Genomic DNA, 6,225 nt, shown 5'->3' on the forward strand with positions numbered 1-6,225 from the left:
GCAAACGGTCCACAGTGCCGAGCATTTTCTCTGCCAAGAGCCGACACGGGGGACTTGGTGGTCGAGACTCGGTGTGTTTTCTGTTTGAAAGGGTGTTTGCGAAGGATCCATTCCCGCGTCAGAAGGGGAATCCCATCGTGAGGGAGAGAATCCTGGCTTCCTGTCCACGTCGCGTTTACGTTCTAGAGGCGCTTGGATGGTCAGTCGGTGAAGCGTCCAACTTCGGCTCAGGTCGTCATCTCACGGTTCGTGACTTCAACCCCTGCATCAGGCTCTGTGCTGACGGCTCGGAGCCTGGAACCTGCTTCGGATTCCGTGTCTCCCTCTCTCTCTGCCCCTCCCCCGTCACACTCTGTCTCTCTCTCTCAAAAATAAACATAAAAAATTTTTTTTTATAAAAAAAAATCTGCCTCCGCCCCTAGACACGTATCACAGAATTCGAAAAGATCATCGTTGTGGGTTGAACGTGCAGTGGGGTTTCCACAGTTCATACCCTGGCCGGAGCTCACGAGGGGCCTCGGGTGATGCACCTGCCTGTGTGCTCGTGAACGCCCAGGAGACGCTGAATTAGGAGGCAGCTGTGTGCCTCTGGAACCACCTCCACTGCTGGCACTTTGGTGACGGCTCTGGGACGCCCCGGGGCTCGCCAAGACGGTGACCGTCCCTTTCGGTTAGCGGCCTCCGCGTTGAGGAGTGCTGGGGGCCATGCGGGGAGGGGGCCTGGGACAGCGTGGCTCATTCTGGGTTATATAACACACGTTGTGCGAAGGGCGGGTCCCCGAGGCTGCGGGTGGGGACGGCCGGGCCGTCTTGGGCGTGACGGTGGGTCCTGTCCCAGAGAAGCATCGCGGGGGACCCTGGGGTCCTACAGGTCTCGCAGCACATGGGGGCTCGGGCCAGCAGCCAGCCGTGTGCGGGAGTCTAGAACCTTCCCCGCCTGCTGCTGACTCCACGGAGACGGAGACGAGTTACAAGGGTCAGAGGTCGACGTGGCTACAATGTTTCTTTTTTTTTTTTTAATTTTTTTTTAACATTTATTTATTTTTGAGACAGAGAGAGACAGAGCATGAACGGGGAAGGGTCAGAGAGAGAGGGAGACACAGAATCTGAAACAGGCTCCAGGCTCTGAGCCATCAGCCCAGAGCCCGACGCGGGGCTCGAACTCATGGACCGCGAGATCGTGACCTGAGCCGAAGTCGGACGCTCAACCGACTGAGCCACCCAGGCGCCCCTACAATGTTTCTAACTGAAGGCTGCAGACCCGCCAGAACGTTCCAAGCTGGGATGCAGTGCGGACGAAGGCAGGAAACCGCGCACCCCTCCCCCGCACAGCCCGTGACGGCCTCACAGACAAACGTTTCCCTGTCCACACCGGCTGGCGGCTAAACCAGCGGGTCCGAGCTTGGAAAATATTTCGTCTCAAGTCCCAGCGGATGAATCGGAAGGGACAAGACTCGTCCCCACCCCCCCACCCCCGCCCTGCTTCTCTGGCCTCTGATCTCCCCACCCTGGCGTCTATGAAAACGCTGAAAACGCTGTGAAAATTACAATTTCACCAAAACCAGGTGGGCTTTATACGAAGACGGATGGCAAAGGGGACCACGTGTGGCTGGAGACGGGCTGGGGCTTTGGGGACCCACCCACGGGGGAGGGAGTCCTCACGAGAAAGCTGGAGTTTGTGTCCCCAGAATATATGTCCCTGTTCCAGCTCCTGGTACCCGGGACGGGGACCTGATTTGGAAACAGGGTCTTTGCAGATGTGATGAGGCATGTAAACAGAGCCCATCCTGGATCAGGGTGGCCTTAAATCCAGTGACAGGGGACCTGACAAGAGGAGAGACACAGACACAGAGAGAAGCCACATTAAAACCAAGGCAGACACGGGAGGGATGTGGCCACAAGCCCAGGGGCGCCTGGAGCCCCAGAAGCTGGAAGAGGCAGGAAGGACCGTCTGCTGGAGCCTCTGGAGGGAGCACAGCCCTGCCTGGATCTCCGAGGTCCTGCCCCTCCTGGGTCTCAGTGGCCCTGCCCTGCCTGGATCTCAGTGGTCCTGCCCCGCCTGGATCTCAGTGGGTCTTGCCCCTCCTGGATCTCAGCCGCCCTGCCCTGCCTGGATCTCAGCCGCCCTGTCCTGCCTGGATCTCAGTGGCCCTGCTCCTCCTGGGTTTCAGTGGCCCTGCCCCTCCTGGATCTCAGCGGCCCTTCCCTGCCTGGATCTCAGCAGCCCTTCCCTGCCTGGATCTCAGTGGCCCTGCCCTGCCTGCATCTCAGTGGTCCTGCCCTGCCTGGATCTCAGTGGCCCCGCCCTGCCTGGATCTCAGTGGTCCCGCCCAGCCTGGATCTCAGTGGCCCTGCCCTGCCTGGATCTCAGTGGTCCTGCCCCTCCTGGATCTCAGTGGCCCTGCCCTGCCTGGATCTCAGCGGCCCCTCCCTGCCTGGATCTCAGTGGTCCTGCCCCGCCTGGATCTCAGTGGGTCTTGCCCCTCCTGGATCTCAGCCGCCCTGCCCTGCCTGGATCTCAGCCGCCCTGCCCTGCCTGGATCTCAGTGGCCCTGCTCCTCCTGGGTTTCAGTGGCCCTGCCCCTCCTGGATCTCAGCGCCCCTGCCCTGCCTGGATCTGACTAGTCCTGCCCCTCCTGGATCTCAGCGGCCCTTCCCTGCCTGGATCTCAGCAGCCCTTCCCTGCCTGGATCTCAGTGGCCCTGCCCTGCCTGCATCTCAGTGGTCTTGCCCTGCCTGGATCTCAGCGGCCCTGCCCTGCCTGGATCTCAGTGGTCCCGCCCAGCCTGGATCTCAGTGGCCCTGCCCTGCCTAGATCTCAGTGGCCCTACCCTGCCTGGAACTCAGTGGCCCTGCCCCTCCTGGATCTCAGTGGCCCTTCCCTGCCTGGACCTCAGTGGCCCTGCCTTGCCTGGATCTTGGTGGCCCTGCCCTGCCTGGATCTCAAAGGCCCTGCCCCCCTCCTGGACCTCAGTGGCCCTGCCCCTCCTGGATCTCAGCGCCCCTGCCCTGCCTGGATCTGACTAGTCCTGCCCCTCCTGGATCTCAGTGGTCCTGCCCTGCCTGGATCTCAGAGGTCCTGCCCTACCTGGATCTCAGTGGTCCTGCCCTGCCTGGGTCTCAGTGGTCCTGCCCTGTCTGGATCTCAGTGGCCCCGCCCCTCCTGGATCTCAGTGGCCCCGCCCCTCCTGGATCTCAGTGGCCCCGCCCCTCCTGGATCTCAGTGGCCCTGCCCTGCCTGGATCTCAGTGGCCCTGCCCTGCCTGGATCTCAAAGGCCCTGCCCCCCTCCTGGACCTCAGTGGCCCTGCCCCTCCTGGATCTCAGCGCACCTGCCCTGCCTGGATCTGACTAGTCCTGCCCCTCCTGGATCTCAGTGGTCCTGCCCTGCCTGGATCTCACTGGCCCTGCCCCTACTGGATCTCACTGGCCCTGCCCCCCTGGATCTCAGTGGTCCTGCCCCTCCTGGATCTCAGTGGTCCTGCCCCTCCTGAATCTCAGCGGCCCTGCCCTGCCTGGATCTCAGTGGTCCTGCCCTGCCTGGATCTCAGTGGTCCTGCCCTGCCTGGATCTCAGCCGCCCTGCCCTGCCTGGATCTCAAAGGCCCTGCCCCTCCTGGATCTCAGTGGCCCTGCCCTGCCTCGATCTCAGCGGCCCTGTCCGTCCTAGATCTCAAGGGTCTTGCCCCGCCTGGGTCTCAGCCGCTCTGCCCCTCTTGGAGCTCAGCAGCTCTGCCTGGATCTCAGACTCTGGTCTGCAGAGCTGGGGCGGGGGTTGGGGGGAGATGCACATGGGAAGTTTCAAGGCCTCCCACAGTGGTTTCTGCTGCTGTGTCGTCAGCCCCTTGGAACCTCATGCAAACGCCCCCTCCCACCTGGGCTGCCCTGCCTGCATTTCCAGAGTCCGATCGCCTTCCAGTGGGTCCCCGGTTCCCTTACCCACCGCCAGCACTTGTCCTGCTGTCCTGGCCCCTCACCCCGTGCCTGTGCAAGACAAAGGACCCCCACTCACCTGCACGGCCTCCCGCGACTGCCACTGTGCCCCCAGGTCTCATTTCCTGGGGGTGAACTCCCCATGGGCTCAGTTCCCTCCCCCGTCAGCCGCTCAGCCCCCCGGGTGCCTTCGCCTGACGCTCCTGACCATGGGAGACCCTGGGGGCCGAGGTGGGCCCCAGACCATTATCTCAGGAGCACAGGCACGAGGGAGCCTTCCTCCCCACAAGTGGTGTGGCCCCACCTGTAAGAACAACGGGGCTGTGAGAACCACGGCTCCAAGGAAAACCCCAAGGTCTGGGCCTGGTCCCTGCCACCACTCTGGTCCTTCTGACCCCCAGCCTGTGGCTGGCCGGTCCCCACAGCCTACGGCCTTTGCAAGGTGTGGAGCATGAAAGTATTCCTCTGGGACTCATCTTAGGGTTTTCTTCTCCGGGAAACCTCAGGGTGTGCCCTTGAGGTCGTCACCTGATTAGACGAGGCCCACCCCCATGTGACGTCACCTCTCTTTACTTAAAGTGAGCTGCTTGCGGACTTTTGGTCCCACTTACAAAACACCCCTCAGTGAGTGTTTGATTGAATAATGGGGTGGGGTAGAGGGCTGTCGCCCGAACTCTTAGCTGGTTGGGGAATGAAAGAATCACGGCCAGCGACTCCTCCTTCTGAGTTTAGATTCCCCACAACACCGTCCACGCTTCCAGATGAGAACGAAATGCAGGGAGTCTGGGCCCGTGCTTCCAAATTCATACTAGCAGGATAATGACTGATATCACATCCGCTCGCGAATCCAGGAAGTGACTCTAAAACATGTTCAGGGTCAGAGGAGGGGGAGGCTTGGGAGGCGGAATGGAGAAGCACCTGTGGGAACCCATGAGGTAGGGTGAGTCGGAGACACAGCCGTGAACTCCTCCAAGAGTGTTGGGAGCTGCTGTGGAACAAAGAGCCGGGACTAGGAGGTCTGCACCAGCCCCTCCCCCCGGGGCCGGCACCCCTGAGCCCAGAGGAGCCCGTGGGAAAGCACAGGTTGGGGGTGGGGACTACCGTTGGGAGCGTGTGCCCACTGCCCTGGCGGGGGTCACTTAGGACTGGCACAGGGGACCCACTGGACAGCACATCATGATGAGTTCACCCTTTAAATAGTTCCGTGATGGTCATTTCATGTGGATGGGCATCACATGGATGGGCAACAGCACCCCCTCCGTCCCCATTATTCAGTCAAACACTCGGGCTGTTTTGTAGGTGGGACAAAAAATCCACAAGCAGCTGACTTGAAGAGATGCTAGTTCACATGGGGGGGGTGGGCCTCGTCTAATCAGGCGAAGACCTCAAGGGCACACTCTGAGGTTGCCCAGAGAAGGAATTCTGCCTCGAGTCTGGAGTGTCCCCTGCTACATGCCCACCTGCCCGGCAGGCTTCACCCTCAGCAGCCCCGCCATCGACATCGCATGAGCCAATTCCTGGATAACCATCCGTGCATCGTCTTCGTGTCTATCTTTTTGTATATATGTGCGGATGTGTTTCTGCAAACATGTATCTCTTCGTGCATAAGTATCCACACATATTTCTGCAGACGCGTATCTTTTTGTGCATACATATCCACACGTATTTCTGCAAACATCTATCTCTTCATGCATACGTATCCACAGGTATTTCTGCAAATATGTATCTCTTCCTGCATACGTATCCACACATATTTCTGCAAATATGTATCTCTTTGTGCATATGTATCCACGTATATATTTTCCTGTCCCTTCTGGGTATATATTCCGATATGGGTCTACCTGTATCTGTGTCTGCATCTGTATCTCTCTGTATATACATTTTCCACATATATCTTGCTCTCCCGTTAGCTTTGTCCTCGTGAACAAATCCAGCCCGGAGGTAAGCCGTGGTTTCCACGGGACACTCCTGCTGGCTTTGGAGACCTTCTGCGGGCACCCCGGGTACGTGCAGCTGACATCCTTCCCGGCCACGTTCACTTCCGGTCCTGGATGTGCCCTGTTGTCTCACGAAGGCCCGCATTAGACGCTCTCCTGGCGCATACCCTCACGTGCGCAGGGCGGCCTGCAGGTCGTAGGATTTGCCCTCTCAGAAGTCACGATGCAGAGGTGCGGCCAGGATCTTTGAGGGAAGTCCCCTCCCCTCCCTCCCATGCCCGCACACAAAGGTGTCCAAGTCCTGACCCCCATGTTGTGGACTAATGTCCCCAGGGATGTCCACGACCCGATTCCCGA

Source organism: Prionailurus viverrinus, unplaced genomic scaffold (assembly GCF_022837055.1).
Source record: "Prionailurus viverrinus isolate Anna unplaced genomic scaffold, UM_Priviv_1.0 scaffold_48, whole genome shotgun sequence".
In the NCBI taxonomy this organism is placed as follows: Eukaryota; Metazoa; Chordata; class Mammalia; order Carnivora; family Felidae; genus Prionailurus; species Prionailurus viverrinus.